Source organism: Giraffa tippelskirchi, chromosome 13, assembly GCF_054371585.1.
Source record: "Giraffa tippelskirchi isolate mGirTip1 chromosome 13, T2T-mGirTip1v1.2.pri, whole genome shotgun sequence".
Lineage (NCBI taxonomy): Eukaryota > Metazoa > Chordata > Mammalia > Artiodactyla > Giraffidae > Giraffa > Giraffa tippelskirchi.
In genome coordinates, this window is record NC_137287.1 from 60,932,695 (window position 1) to 60,948,031 (window position 15,337).

General features: G+C 43.4%; 1 protein-coding gene and 1 long non-coding RNA gene across 8 annotated transcripts in view; one reads left to right on the forward strand and one right to left on the reverse strand.

The window, feature by feature from the left end:
* The window catches only part of CAMK1D (calcium/calmodulin dependent protein kinase ID), a 496,165-nt gene that overhangs the window by 211,052 nt on the left and 269,776 nt on the right, over positions 1–15,337 (forward strand). The window lies entirely within an intron of this gene.
* On the reverse strand, positions 9,019–15,213 carry LOC145531509 (uncharacterized). The gene is made up of 2 exons (XR_014072494.1): positions 14,830–15,213; positions 9,019–13,085 (listed from the first exon to the last, which is right to left on the reverse strand). It is a non-coding gene; the product is annotated as an uncharacterized LOC145531509 (long non-coding RNA).

Here is a 15,337-nt window from a genome sequence, read left to right on the forward strand (position 1 = left end):
ACCACGGGGCCTGCCTTTCCCAGTTCCTCTGGCCAGAGAGATGGGTTATTTCCTGGGCTTCTAGGGTCTCATGATGCGCAGCAGCAGATCAGTGTCCTGATGAGGTCCAACCTTAGATCAGGGCAGGGAGGGAAAAAAGACAAAAAGATAGCGGGAATATCCCATTCCACTCTGTTTTTTTAAAGAGGCTCTTTCTCCTAGTTGTCTCCCCAGAAAGGAGTTTTTCTTGGAGTTTTTGTTATCTTCTCCCACTGTGCATTTCTTTGATTGGACCCACATTTGAGTCAAAGCCAAGAGATAATGGAGGAAAATTTAATCCAGGAAACTTGCCAATGTGTGTTTCTTCAATTTTTAACTTCCTTCTCAGTCTGTCTGATACTGTTTACTCTTCAGAGGCCTCAAGAAGTTGATTTTGTGTCCTGTGCAGAGATTTTACTTGTAATCAGTGGGAGAGAGAGCCTTTTGTGAGCTTATGTCATCTTGGCCTGTCCCACAAGTCTTACATCCCCTTTTTAAAAAAATAAGCAGTAGCGTGCTATTTGTTTGGCACTTGTTTTTTGTTTTTACTTAATAGTACACGTTAGAGATAACAATGATGGTATTAACAGTGAAAATAAAACAACAGTTACTGAATGCTTTATGTGCCAAGCATTGTTCTAACTACCATACATTTATTAATCTATTTAATCCTTGCAGCAACCCTGTTAGGTAAGTAGTATTATTACATAGGTAGTATTACTAGGTGGGTAGTATTATTTGCATTTTACAGATGATGATACCTTTTGGGGGAAATTAAGTGCAATAACTGGTCCAAGGTAACATAGCTAATCAGTAGAGGAGCTATCTAGCCTGTCTGGCTCAAAAGTCCTTACACGTAACTACAGTTATTATAATAATGACAATAATGATAAAATCCAACACTTATCTATCACATGCCAGCACCTGCTTGCTAGAAAATTACTTTAGTGATAAGTATACAAATCACCTTCAGAATGAAATGCCTTTGTGGGCACATCACACTTCTCATTCTAAAGTAATAAGTATATTCATTCTGCATGTAGGAAATCTGAGAAAAGTCAGGCGACTTGCTGGAGAGGTGGCAATAGAATCTCTAGACTAGAGATGTGATATTTTCAATGATTGTTGCTGTCTTCTCTGGAAAGTATGGTATATTCCTAGCCAATAAGACTTGGAGAAATAGAATCATAGGAGGTTAAAGTTGGAAGAGACTCACATGATCTCAATTTACCTCATGATTTTATTTTTATTATTTAAAAATGTTCATGCATTTATTTATTTATTTTTGGCCATGCTACATGGCATGTGGGATCTTAGTTCCCCAGCCAGGGGCCAAACCCTGAAGTGGAAGCTCCGGGTCTTAACCACTGGACTGTCAGGGACGTCTTACTTCCTGATTTTATTGATCACACATCATGATGTTATCAGAAAGCACCTTGTCAAAGGTAAAATGATGCATGGATGTTAGTTGTCATGCATAAGGAAGCAGTTCTGGAGAACTAAATTGATGAAATTCTTATCTTCATTATCACCACATAACTGCATTTATAGGACACAAATGTCCCAGGAACTCTGCAGGACATGTCTCTGATGTTTAAAATAACCTTGCTAAAATAGGTACTGTGCTTCCCATTTTTTAGATATGAGAAAAATGAATCCTCAGAGATGATAGGTAACTTACCCAGCAAAGGTGCCACACTTGGGTCACTCTTCGTTTACATGTCTTCATACCTATAAGTATTTAACGCATACTGATCATATGTGTAATTATCATGTATTAAGTTATTCCAAGGGCTTCCTAGGTGGTTCTAGTGGTAAAGAATCCACCTGCCAATGCAGGAGACACAAGAGACATGGATTTGATCCCTGGATCGGGAAGATACCCTGGAGAAGGATATGGCAACCCACTCCAATATTCTTGCCTGTAAAATCTCATGGCCACAGGAGCCTGGCAGGCTACAGTCCATGGGGTCACAAAGAGTCGGACATGACTGAGCGACTGAGCACACATGTTGTCCCAGTTGGGATACGTTTTCTGAGTGGAAGGGAACCTGAGTAGTCATCTTACTGGGCCTGTCTTGGGCAGACCAGGGCAAAGGGTCACCCTTCCTATGAGTTTTTATTTCCAGATTGCACAATTTATATTTGTCATAGTTTGATTCAGATGATATGAAATGCTGTAGATGGCCAGTGTTCATGAGTATGTATTAATGGATCTGTGGGTCTGTTTCCTAAGACCATTAGAGGTGAACCCATGGAGCTGGGTATTGCTTTATGCAGTGGACCGAGGTCACTTATGAATTTTGCTCATCATTGTGGATTTAGAGAGGCCATTTTTGAAGCAAATAGAAGAAAGTTCTTAAATTAATGTATGTTTAAAATTTTTTTCTCTAGGGTTAGATTCTCATGAGCCTTTCAGGATGAATATAATTAAGAGTAGATGAAAATAGATAAGATTCTTTCCCTCTGTCTTACACTGAGATGAAGGGAGATCCATTGTCATTTGCTGCCTGGAGGTAAGTCTTTAGAAATGGAAACAACTTGAATGTGATTTTTTTCTCTTTTCTTTAGTCACTAAGTCAGGTCTGACTCTTTGTGACTTGGTGAACTGTAGCCTGCCAGGCTCCTCTGTCCTTGGGATTTCCCAGGCAAGAATACTGGAATGGGTTGCCATTTCCTTCTCCATGGGGTCTTTCTGACCCAGGGATTGAATCTGTGTCTCCTGCATTGGCAGGCGGATTCTTTACCACTGAGCCACCTGGGAAGCCTGTTTTTTTTTCCTCTTACATGCTCATGAAAAACATGTTTATCCAACTGGTCATGATATATTGAGCTGGGTAATGTGCCTTATAATATTCATAAGCATGTAATGCTTATTGCCATTCTAAGGAAGGGATTCACATCGTTGTTCTCTGTGTGGGGAAACTGAGGCTCAGAGTGGCGTCAGTTACTGCTCCAGACTTGCACAGCTGATTGGTGCTGGTATAGGGATTCGAGTCAAGGTCTGTCTGGCTCCAGAGGCCATGCTTCCCTGAACACTTCTCTGTAATGAACTGAGAGGCTGTTGGCATCAGCACAAGGAGTGCAGTTACGCTGCTTCCTCCCTTTGAGCTATGTATGAGGAACCTTGAGCCGCCTTACCTCCCAGGTGAATATGAGTATCCTGTTTGAGGAAAGCACTAGACTGAATTATCACCCCAGTGTTGGAAATGCCTGGGCCTTGGGCCAATTGCTCAGTCTTTCTTGACCTCAGTTCCTTTTCTGGGAAGCAAGGGGATTGAACTTGATGATGTGTATGGCTCATCTGGGGCTTCCCAGGTGGCACTGGTGGTAAAGAACCTGCCTGCCAATGCAGGAGACATGAGAGATGCAGGTTTGGTCGGTGGGATGGGAAGATCCCCTGGAGGAGGGCATGGCAACCCACTCCAGTATTCTTGCCTTGGTAATCCCAAGGACAGAGGAATCTGGCAGGCTACTGTCCATAGGGTTACAAAGAGTTGGACATGACTGAAGTGACTTAATACACACACACACACACACACACACACACACACACATACACACACACACACACACACACACACACTGCTCTAACAGTTTGTGATCTGAAATTGATTGGGCTCCCCATTCAGCGTGGTAGACATTCTGGTTAGAAAATGCAGCTTGCTAATTTGCATGATAATAGTTTATTACAAACGAAGAGGTCTGAAGTCCTGTTGTGGTTTATACAGGACTTAGAAGAGTTTACAGGAAGAGGGTCCTCATGGCCTTGAGGGTATAGAGGTGGCAGACATTCTCCTGTATTTTCTGCTAGGGACCATTTTTGTACATTACTTTTGTGGACCCCTTCCATCTTTCCACGTTATAATTCCAAGCTTCCTCCCTTCATTTCCATTACTTTTGGAGACTGAGGTGTTAAGAATTCTGAGATTATTCGGGATCAAACAATTAGAGCACAGGCTTAAAGGACCCTCAGTGTCAAGCTTCTCCTTGGCAAATAGAACAGGAAGTAGAAGATGTATGAAGTTTACATTCACATCAGTATTCTTGCTCTGGCCATTAGTGGCAAGACCATCGCAATTTGATGATGAGCTGCTGATACTTTTTTTTCAAGAGGATGTAGTATATATTAGGGACCCATTCAGGCAAGGGCATGGCAACCCACTCCAGTATTCTTGCCTGGAGAATCCCATGGACAGAAGAGCCTGGCAGGCTACAGTCCATGGGGTCGCAAGAGTAGGACATGACTTAGCAACTAAACCACCACCACCACTCAGGCAAAAAAGCAAAGCTGTCTCCCCAGCCTGCCTTGAGTGCATTCATCCTCGTCCACCTTGTGCTGAAATGAGATAATCATTGCTGGGAATGCATGGAAATTACCAATCTCAGAAGTTTCCTTGTGCCTTGGCCCTTCCTCATCTGTTTGCATCACGTTTGCTTAAACAGATTGTCAGCAAGCAAAGTCCAATTATTTGGAACCAGGTTCCTAATGATAAACACAGTGGCTCCAGTGTCGTCACTGTGAACATCCATGGAGCAGGAGGGACAGCCAGGAGTCATCAGAACTGAACCAAACTGAATCAAACCAAACCCATTTTGCACAAAATAGCATGAAACAATGAACTATTGAATGCAGTGTAATTATAACTGAAACAAGACTTGCTGTCACCTGACATTTCCTTTCTTTGTTTCCTGGTGATCCTGTTCCTGTAATGTTCTGTGTCAGTCATAAACTAAAAAAGGACTTTTGCTGGCTTTTCTCATGGGGTGCTTGATGTAGTAAATAACTGCTAACTGATGAGTTGGGGTCTAGTAACCGAGGCCAAGGAATTGATAGTAAACTCAAAGGAGATTTTCTGTCTCTAATTACAAAGATTTATAATCTAGGAATCGAGGAGCTTTTTCATAGGTCATTTGTAACAGGTCCCGATTCCAACTCTTCGCAATAGGGAACATTGCAAACGTTACCCAATGGAGAGCTTTGACCAGGCCAGCTGATCATTTCCACTTGATCATGCTCTCCCTGGGTGTGCTAGTGAACAATTAAAATATTCCTCGAAGAGAAAAAAAAATCTTCATTTTCTCCACGCATAATTGGGTTTCTTTTTCTTAATATGATAGAATACTTTGTGCTTTTTCTTCTTTCTTGTGCAGGCCTTTAAAAAATGTATCGACTCTTTGGCACAGCGGTAAAGACTCCACCTGCAAATGCAGGAGACGTAGGAGACGCGAGTTCAATCCTTGGTTCGGGAAGATCCCCGGGAGAAGGGAATGGCAACACACTCCAGTATTCTTGCCTGGGAAATTTCATGGAAAGAGCAGCCTGGCGGGCTACAATCCATGGGATCGCAAAGAATTGGACACGACTGAACGACTAACACTTTCCACTTTCCTTTAAAAAATGTATGTTCAGTCGCCAAGTCCTGTCCGACTCTTTGTGACCCCATGGACTACAGCACACCCGGCCTCCCTGTCCTTCACTGTCTCCCTGAGTTTGCTCAAGCTTGTGTCCATTGAGTCAGTGATGCCATCCAACCATCTCATCCTCTCTCACCCCCTTCTCTTGCCCTCGATCTTTTCCAGCTTAAGGTCTTTTCCAAGAAGTTGGCTTTTAGCATCAGGTGGCCAAAGTATTGGAGCTTCAGTTTCATTATCAGTCCTTCCAATGAATATTCAGGGTTGATTTCCTTTAGGATTGCCTGGCTTGTTCGCTTAGCTGTCCAAGGGACTCTCAAGAGTCTTCTCCAATACCACCATTCAAAAGCATCAATTCTTCGGCGCTCAGCTTTCTTTATAGTCCAACTCTCACATCCATACATGACTACTGGAAAAACCGTAGCTTTGACTAGACAGACCTTTGTTGGCAAAGTAATGTCTCTGCTTTTTAATATGCTGTCAAGGTTTGTCATAACTTTTCTTCCAAAGAGCAAGGGTCGTTAAATTTCATGGCTGCAGTTACTGTCCACAGTGATTTTGAACTCCAAGAAAATAAAATCTGTCACCGTTTCCACTTTTTTCCCACCTATTTGCCATGAAAGGATGGGACCAGGTGCCATGGTCCTCATTTTTTGAATGTTGAGTTTTAAGCCTGCTTTTCACCCTCATCAAGAGGCTCTTTAGTTCTTCTTAACTTTCTGCTATTAAAGTAGTGTCATCTGCATATCTGAGGTTACAATAGTGTCATCTGCATATCTGAGGTTATCAATATTTCTTCCAGCAATCTTGATTCCAGCTTGAGCTTCATCCAACCAGGCATTTCACATGATGTACTCTGCATATAAGTTAATTAAGCAGGGTGACAATATACAGCCTCGGATACTTCTTTCCCAATTTGGAACCAGTCCATTGTTCCGTGTGTGTTTCTGACTGTTGCTTCTTGTCCTGCATACAGATTTCTTGGGAGGCAGATAAGGTGGTCTGATATTCCCATCTCTTTAAGAATTTCCTACAGTTTGTCGTGATCCACACAGTCAAAGGCTTTTTGCACATGTTGATTTTTTTTTTTTTTTTTGAATTCCCTTGCTTTTTCTATGAGCCAGTGGATGTTGGCAATTTGATCTCTGGTTCCTCTGTCTTTTCTCAGTCCAACTTGTGTGTCTGGAAGTTCTTGGTTCACATACTGCTGAATCCTAGCTTGAAGGATTTTGAGCATTACCCTGCTGGCATGTGAAATGAGTGTAATTGGGTAGTTATGACCTTTTATTAGTAAAGTAGATTTGGAAGATAGTAAGAGTTTCTACTAACATGCTGTGAATAGATTGTGGGCTTATTATTTCATGTAGAAAAAATTAAAAAATTAGAGAATCCAGGACTAGCATGGTGGGTCTGTGAAGACACAGATACCCCAAGTTCTTTTTTCTGTTCTGTCACCATTAGCAAGGATTTCTATCCTCAGGTTCACAAGCTGACTACTGGAGATACAGCCATCACACTCTTACTTTAGAAGCAAAGGAGGAGCAAGGACAAAGAAATAGGCATCACAGCAAGTCAGCCCCTTTTGAAGAGTCTTCTGTAAGCCTCACACGATGACCCTGGCTTAAATCTCATGGACCGCCTTTAGCTGAAAGGGAAGTTGGGAATTTTACCTTTGCAGCTTGGTGTATTAGACTCATGTTAGCTGTTGGAACAAACCAACCTCCAAATTTGGTCTCTTTGGCACTACCTTCCTTGAGGACCTGCCGTCCTCTGCATTGAATGGGCAGGTGGCAAATAATGATAGAGCATCCTATGTGGGATGTTTCTGGGTCAGCCTGAAAGGGGCCCATAACATCCACTTATGCCCCACTGGCCAGAGCTCTGTCACGTGGTCATGTGTCCCTGAAAAGCTGGGAACTAGAGTCCAGCTGTGTGTCTGGGACAAAATGGAAATGGCCAGCCCCTGGGCACATTGCTGCCCCCATGATGTCAGGATTCTGTTACTGGGAACGACATTAAGAAACACTGAGAGCCGTGAAACGAATGGTAACAGTCTCAGCCACAGCCTGACACAAGCTCCTGCTCCTGTCTCCCACGGGGACTCTTCCTGTTCCGGGTTATCAGGTCAGGCCTTGACCCTTCTGGGTCTGATGACAGCAGCCCTTGATGTTTTCTCCATTCTCCAACTTCTTCTTGTTCAGTCACTACGTCGTGTCCAGCTCTTTGTGACCCCATGGACTGCAGCACGCCAGGCTCCTCTGTCCTCCTCTGCCTCCCGGAGTTTGCTCAGATTCATGTCCACTGAGTTGGTGAGGCCATCCAATTATCTCATCCTCTGCCGCCCTCTTTTTCTCTTACCTTTAACTTTCCCAACACCAGGGTCTTTTCCAATGAGTCAACTCTTTGCATCAGATGGCAATAGTATTGGAACTTCAGCAACTTCCTGTCCATCCCACCAATTTTAGCTCTTAATTCCACACTGACTTGTTTTTATTTGTTCAGTGTTTCCTGAATCTTGATTTTTGTTTCCCTAAAGACATGAAATCAGGCACTTTAACCTTTTTTGACCATAATTAGTGAGTAGGTGATATGTCCTCCTCATGAGAATGACCATGAAGTCCTCTGTGAAATCAGTCAAAGAGCACGAGACCAGGAGTTAAAGTTAAAACATCCTGGCCGACATCCAGAGGCCCATTCTAAAGTCCTCCAGACATCTTTAGTCGTGTTCTAACTCTGTCAGTTTCATCCTCCCAACCTAGACAAGGCCCTCCCTTCTCTAGTTGGAGTTTACTCTAGAAAATTCTCATTCCTAAGAGGTTGCTCAAATGCCCCTGCTTTGTAAAAGTTTGATGTGTCACTTTGGCCAGACCAAGTTTGTTTTCATTTTCCTCTGAGTTCTTGTCATGTTTTGTGCATTTTTTGTTTTGTTTTGTTTTAGGGCCTATTGCCTCATCAGAATAATTGACATTCTGGTACATATCACACCAGGGAGTAAGGGTATAATTCCTGTCTTTTCGTTCCACCCTCACACAGCTTCATGAGGTATGGAGTGTCACCATCCCTGTTGTACTGAGGGGGAAAAGAGAGGCTACATTGTGTGGTCTAGGGCTACTGAGAGTGGAAGAGTAGTCTGTTATTGCTCTGTGAGGGTGGTAGGTGCAATGGGGTGTGTCCTAGGTGATCAGGGCCAAGGGCTTCCTTCCTTATAGGCCCCTGACTCTCCAGGTCCTTGGGCTTCCCTGGTGGCTTAGCGGTAAACAACCCACCTGCAGTGCGGGAAACGCAGGAGACGAAGGTTTGATCTCTGGGTCAGGAAGATCCCCTGGAGGAGGGAATGGCATCCCATGCCATTATCTTGTCTGGAGAATCTCATGGACAGAGGATCCTGGTGGGCTACAGTCCATGGAGCTACAAAGAATCAGATACTACTGAAGTGACGGAGCATGCATGCAGGAGCGCACTACCGTTCCTTAAGGCACCACTGTCTATTCTGCCTTTGGTTAAATTTTAAAATATCATGAAATATTTCAAATTGACCAAAAAGCACTGAAAATTAAACGAACAGACTACTATGGACCCACTATCCAGGCTGAGCAAATGTTTATTAGTATTTAACCATATTTGCTTTAGATGTCTCAAAAAATGCTGTTGATACAGGACACAGTTATGGATGCACATCCCGTTCTCTTGCCATCCCCACAAACAACTTGTATTGGAAGCTAGTGTGTCTGTTCTTACTGTGTGTCTTTATACTTTTACTCCATAGGTATACACTGTACATCCTACAGTGTAGGCTCCGTATTGTTGATGTGTATGTGTGTGTGTTTCCCTCTATTTCTTTGCATTGATCGCTGAGGAAGGCTTTCTTATCTCTCCTTGCTATTCTTTGGAACTCTGCATTCAGATGGGAATATCTTTCCTTTTCTCCTTTGCTTTTCGCTTCTCTTCTTTTCCCAGCTATCTGTAAGGCCTCCTCAGACAGCCATTTTGCTTTTTTGCATTTCTTATCCATGGGGATGTTCTTAATCCCTGTCTCCTATACAATGTCACAAACCTCCGTCCATAGTTCATCAGGCACTCTGTCTATCAGATCTAGTCCCTTAAATCTGTTTCTCACTTCCACTGTATAATCATGAGGGATTTGATTTAGGTCATACCTGAATGGTCTAGTGGATTTACCTACTTTCTTCAATTTAAGTCTGAATTTGGCAAGAAGGAGTTCATGATCTGAGCCACAGTCCGCTCTCGGTCTTGTTTTTGCTGACTGTATAGAGCTTCTCCATCTTTGGCTGCAAAGAATATAATCAATCTGATTTCGGTGTTGACCATCTGGTGATGTCCATGTGTAGAGTCTTCTCTTGTGTTGTTGGAAGAGGGTGTGGGCTATGACCAGTGCATTCTCTTGGCAAAACTCTATTAGCCTTTGCCCTGCTTCATTCTGTAATCCAAGTCCAAATTTTCCTGTTACTCCATGTGTTTCCTGAGTTCCTACTTTTGCATTCCAGTCCCCTATAATAAAAAGGACATCTTTTTTGGGTGTTAGTTCTAAAAGGTCTTGTAGGTCTTCATAGAACCGTTCAACTTCAGCTTCTTCAATGGGAAAGACTAGAGATCTCTTCAAGAAAATTAGAGATACCAAGGGAACATTTCATGCAAAGATGGGCTCGATAAAGGACAGAAATGGTATGGACCTAACAGAAGCAGAAGATATTAAGAAGAGGTGGCAAGAATACACAGAAGAACTGTACAAAAAAGATCTTCATGACCCGATAATTAAGATGATGTGATCACTCACCTAGAGCCAGACATCCTGGAATGTGAAGTCAAGTGGGCCTTAGAAAGCATCACTACGAACAAAGCTAGTGGAGGTGATGGAATTCCAGTTGAGCTATTTCAAATCCTAAAAGATGATGCTGTTAAAATGCTGCACTCGATATGCCAGCAAATGTAGAAAACTCAGCAGTGGCCACAGGACTGGAAAAGGTCACTTTTCGTTCTAATCCCAAAGAAAGGCAATGCCAAAGAATGCTCAAACTACTGCACTATTGCACTCATCTCACATGCTAGTAAAGTAATGCTCAAAATTCTCCAAGCCAGGCTTCAGAAATACATGAACCGTGAACTTCCAGATGTTCAAGCTGGTTTTAGAAAAGGCAGAGGAACCAGAGATCAAATTGCCAATATCCGCTGGATCATCGAAAAAGCAAGAGAGTTCCAGAAAAACATCTATTTCTGCTTTATTGACTATGCCAAAGCCTTTGACTGTGTGGATCACAATAAACTGTGGAAAATTCTGAAAGAGATGGGAATACCAGACCATCTGACCTGTCTCTTGAGAAACCTGTATGCAGGTCAGGAAGCAACAGTTAGAACTGGACATGGAACAACAGACTGGTTCCCAATAGGAAAAGGAGTACGTCAAGGCTGTAAATTGTCACCCTGCTTATTTAACTTACATGCAGAGTACATCACGAGAAATGCTGGGCTGGAAGAAACACAAGCTGGAATCAAGATTGCCGGGAGAAATATCAATAACGTCAGATATGCAGATGACACCACTCTTATGGCAGAAAGTGAAGAAGAACTAAAGAGTCTCTTGATGAAAATGAAAGAGGAGAGTGAAAAAGTTGGCTTAAAGCTCAACATTCAGAAAACTAAGATCATGGCATCTGGTCCCATCACTTCATGGGAAATAGATGGGGAAACAGTAGAAACAGTGTCAGACTTTATTTTTTTGGGCTCCAAAATTACTGCTGATGGTGATTGCAGCCATGAAATTAAAAGGCGCTTACTCCTTGGAAGGAAGGTTATGGCCAACCTAGATAGCATATTTAAAAGCAGAGACATTACTTTGCCAACAAAGGTCCGTCTAGTCAAGGCTATGGTTTTTCCAGTAGTCATGTATGGATGTGAGAGTTGGACGGTAAAGAAAGCTGAGCGCCGCAGAATTGATGCTTTTGAACTGTGGTGTTGGAGAAGACTCTTGAGAGCCCCTTGGACTGCAAGGAGATCCAATCAATCCATCCTAAAGGAGACCAATCCTGGGTGTTCATTGGAAGGACTGATGTTGAAGCTGAAACTCCAATACTTTGGCCACCTGATGCAAAGAGTTGACTCATTGGAAAAGACCCTAATGCTGGGAAGGATTGGGGGCAGGAGGAGAAGTGGAAGACAGAGGATGAGATGGTTGGATGGCATCACTGACTCGATGGACATGGGTTTGGGTAGACTCCGGGAGTTGGTGATGGATAGAGAGGCTTGGCGTGCTGCAATTCATGGGGTCGCAAAGAGTCGGACACGACTGAGCGACTGAACTGAACTGAACTGATATTCTTATAGATACATTTACTATTACATCCCTCTACATAAATATATGTAACTCTAACTCATTCTTTTTCATGCCCATGTTACATTCCATGCTGTGGATGTACCATTCCAGTATTACTGGACATTCATGCTGTTTTCATTATTTTCCATTTCTTATAGTGCTATAATCAGCATATTTATATCTGTTGCCTTATAGAATGCTTTTATTTCTAAAGTATGGATTTCCTAAAATGAAATTTAACAGGGATAGCTAGTTCATTTCCAAAAATGTCATTAACAGTTTATAGACAGCAGGTTTCCCACATAAATTGATCGTTTTTCAACCTTAGAGAAGGAAGCTGTTCTGTTGAAGTTTTATTTAGCTTTTTTTCTGGGCAACTAGGAAGGTTTAGCATCAGTTAATATGTTCATTGCCATTCTGTGAACTTCATATTTGTATCCTGGTTCACATCAATTTGCAGGACCCGAGTTTCTCTGCTGAGCCTGAATTCTGTAAGTTGCACCCCCTGGAGTTGTCTTATTGGGAAGCCCTTGGAATCAGAGGGATGTTAACTCTGTCTTATGGGTTGCAGCGATATCTGTATAGATAAATTGGGAGTATTACATTCCTCTAGATAAATTCATATAACTAACTCATTCTTTTCAATAGCTGTATAATATTCCATGATATGAATATACCATTCCAGCTTTACTCAAAATTTGTGTTTCTACCTCATCCTATCATTTTTTTAATTTACTTTGCTTAGTGTCTTCTACTGTTGCCCCATTTTTAATTCATAAGACTTGAATATTTTCTGTTCTGCAGTAGATTTTTTGTCGTTTTGTGCCCTGCTTAAAAATGTTGACTTACACATACCTTCTAATTCTTTTTTCCTAAAGCATTTCCACCAGTTCTGTTTTTTTAACTGGGAATTTTAAGCAGTGCAGGTTTTCTTGATATGTAAATACAACTGGCTAAGGCCTGGGAACTCACTGACTAAATAGCATTGGCTTGGATGCTGTATCAAATGTTCTGCTGAAGAACGATGCCATGACATGTGTTCTCATCTTTTTCTCTTTCAAGATGACACTTTGATTTTTCCCATTCAAATGCTGTGAAGCTCTCAGAGAGGGAGAAAGGCACAGCCAGCCGACGGTTGCTTGCACTTAGGAGGAAGTTCTGGATTGGTATTTTTGTTTGAAAAGTCAAGTAAAGAAATAAGACCATTATAATCGTCCCTGATATTTACCCTCGGGAAAATGCTGGCGCTGAAGCCTCCTGACAGTTGATCTCTTCCATTCTGCTCTCCTGTCATTTATGAAGGTTGAGACACAGTGATTTGTTCCTGGAGAAGAAAGGCAGAAAGCCAGGGTTGGAGGAAGGGAGTTCATTTTGCTGCTGCTCAAGAAGTGGATCTGATTTAATGGTGAAAACAATTTGGGGATCCAGTTTCTATTTTTAAGCAGACTTTTCAAGTCTGTGACGAATGAAAAAAATAAAGCTAAATCATTTTAGTATCACACTGTGTGTGTGTGTGTGTGTGTGTGTGTGTGATACATTTTCATAACCTCCTCTTGTTGATCTATGACATGACTTGAGCCATTATAAGGTAAAGTGCCAGTTCCTGGAAGGGCCTGAGGGGGTGCAGACCAGTAGCTAGGTGTCCAGCAGATGATCAGTGAGATGCAGATGGCATTTTTATTCCCCCTTCAGCCAGCACCGTGCAGGAGACACGGGTGCAGACAATGTGGGGTGTGGAGCTGTTAACTTTTGGGTTTCGAGCCCCTGCTTACAGTGGAGTCTGAGGGCGGGCCTGGTGTGCATCACCTTTACCACTCTTATTTGGTGCAGCAGGTAGAACATCATCCCCGTTGTGTAGATGGCTAAACTGAGGCCTAAAGAGGCCCATCTGAGCAGCTTTGTGAAATAACTCAGGCAAGAACCATGGCACAGAAGCCCTAATGCTCTGTCTGAACTTCCCAGGCTCCTCCCCCTCCTCCTTCCCACACTCCAGGAACCTTGGCTGCCTGCTCTTTACCAAGCCGGGACCCTCGCCAGCCCAGGGCCTTGCATTCATCCTGGAAAAGTCTTCCAGATATGCTTCTGGAATATCCCTCTTCCTGTTCCATTCAGTTCTCAGGACAGAGGCCTTCCCTGGCCATCTCATATAGAAATGTCCATGCTATTTTATATGTATTTTTTTTTTCTTTTTTTTTTTTTTAATAAATTTATTTATTTTAGTTGGGGGCTAATTACTTTACAATATTGTAATAGTTTTTGCCATACATTGACATGAATCAGCCATGGGTTTACATGTGTTCCCCTTCCTGGACCCCCCACCCACCTCCCTCCCCATCCCATCCCTCTGGGTCATCCCATTGCCCCGGCCCTGAGCCCTTGTCTCATGCATCGAACATGGAATGGTGTTCTGTTTCACATACGATAATATACATGTTTCAATGCTATTCTCCCAGAACGTATTTTTTGCCCCTGCACTTTATCTTTGTTTCTAGCTCTGACCAGCGCCTGACATATATGTTTGTTTATGGTCTGCCTCCCTTCTCACTGGCCTGGGAGCTTCCTGGGCAGAAAGCTCCTTCATCTGCCTCCCTCCCTCTCTGCAGGGCCTGGCAAATGCTCACTGCATGTGTGCTGACCAAGCAGCCTGGCCTTTGTCCTCACTGGGGGCTCACAGGTGGGGGAACCTGCTCCCCAGACAGCAGCAGGGCCTGGGGACATTTGCCCCTATCTGTCACCACCTCCAGGAAACAGCGGTCAGTGACACTTGTAGCTCGTTTCTCTGAGAGTGAAGTTCATCTTCACAGGCCAGAGCTGACTAATGTTTAAACTCCACATGGTCCCCAGTGTTATCAAGGACTTCCTGCTGAGCAGGTGTGAATGTGGCGCATGCCCAGGCCATGCTCCTGGACTCCAGAGGGGAGGGCAGGAGGTATGTCCCTTAGACAAAGAAGTGGCTCAGGCCCGTTAGTGGGCAAATACGGGGAGATATTCTGGGGGCAGACAAGCCTTTTGGAGTCCCTCCCCAGCTCTGGGGAGTCTCACTGCTTGGAGGGTTGACCCTGTTTTACCTTTTAGAAATCTCAGAGAAGCCCAAACTTGAATAGAGCGTTGTCAGGGGGACGGGATCCTGGAGCTTCTAAAGATAGCATCCCCCTTGCACTGGGAGAGACACATGTGCTCATCAGTCCTATTGGGAGAAGCCGAGCAGAGAGGACCAGTTTCCTCTCGGCATCAGAGCATCCGGGTCACCGTTCCTGGGGTCTGGGACTTAGGGAGGGCTGGCAGGGGCAAGGTTGCCCCTGTATTCCTTTCCCTGGTCTCTGTGATGAGTCATAACCTCATGGTCAAGTCATGGAGAAAAGCCCAGTGAACCATATCCCAAGGCGTCTGGCTTTCATTTTCCGTGCAGAGGTATCTGTATCTCAGATGAAGCTCTTGTGCTTTGTGGGGGCACTGCTAGGCAGGTGCACTCCACTATTTTTGGCTGGAGATTATGTCGTCATCAACCGCTCACAGCAAATTGTTTAGTAGTTGGTGTGTCTGTGGTTGACAAGCAAGTCAAGCTTTCTGGCAAGA